General features: G+C 32.2%; 1 protein-coding gene across 1 annotated transcript in view; it reads left to right on the top strand.

The window, feature by feature from the left end:
- Positions 1 to 625, top strand: part of LOC107706815 (protein phosphatase 1K, mitochondrial-like) — an 8,308-nt gene that overhangs the window by 6,046 nt on the left and 1,637 nt on the right. The window lies entirely within an intron of this gene.

Raw genomic sequence — 625 nt, forward strand, 5'->3', positions numbered from 1 at the left:
AAGGCAAAGGCCCTCAAACTCACTGTGGATCACATGCCTGAGAGAAAGGATGAAAAAGAGAGGTACAGTTAGCCTAAGTGCTCCAAGCAGATTGAGACACTGTGAGTGCATGTCTTTTAAACACCATGTGTTTGTTTCTGAAGGATACGCAAGACTGGAGGTTTTATTACATGGAATAGTTTTGGTCAACCGCACGTCAATGGCAGACTGGCCATGACACGCAGCATTGGAGATTTCGACCTCAAGACATCAGGTGTCATTGCAGAACCAGAGACTAAGAGAATTTCAGTGAGAGCTTTTTCTTTGAAATTCACTTTTTACATATTCAAAATGTATTGACAATGTATTTTTACCATAATATAAATTAAAATTACCTTGTTATTTACGTAAATTACTGACTATTGAATTTATATATACACAAACACACAATTTTACTTTGAGTACTTTGAGTCAATATTTTTAAATATAATTTGTTTTTAAAATAAGTACAAAACAAAATAAATATAATACAATTATTTATTTTATTTATAAATAAATACTTGTAATAAATTTTTTAAAGGGGTCATATGATGCGATTTCAAGTTTTCCTTTCTCTTTGGAGTGTTACAAGCTGATTGTGCATAGA

The sequence above is a fragment of the Sinocyclocheilus rhinocerous genome, unplaced genomic scaffold, assembly GCF_001515625.1.
Source record: "Sinocyclocheilus rhinocerous isolate Xijiao unplaced genomic scaffold, SAMN03320098_v1.1 scaffold2056, whole genome shotgun sequence".
NCBI classification, from domain to species: Eukaryota; Metazoa; Chordata; class Actinopteri; order Cypriniformes; family Cyprinidae; genus Sinocyclocheilus; species Sinocyclocheilus rhinocerous.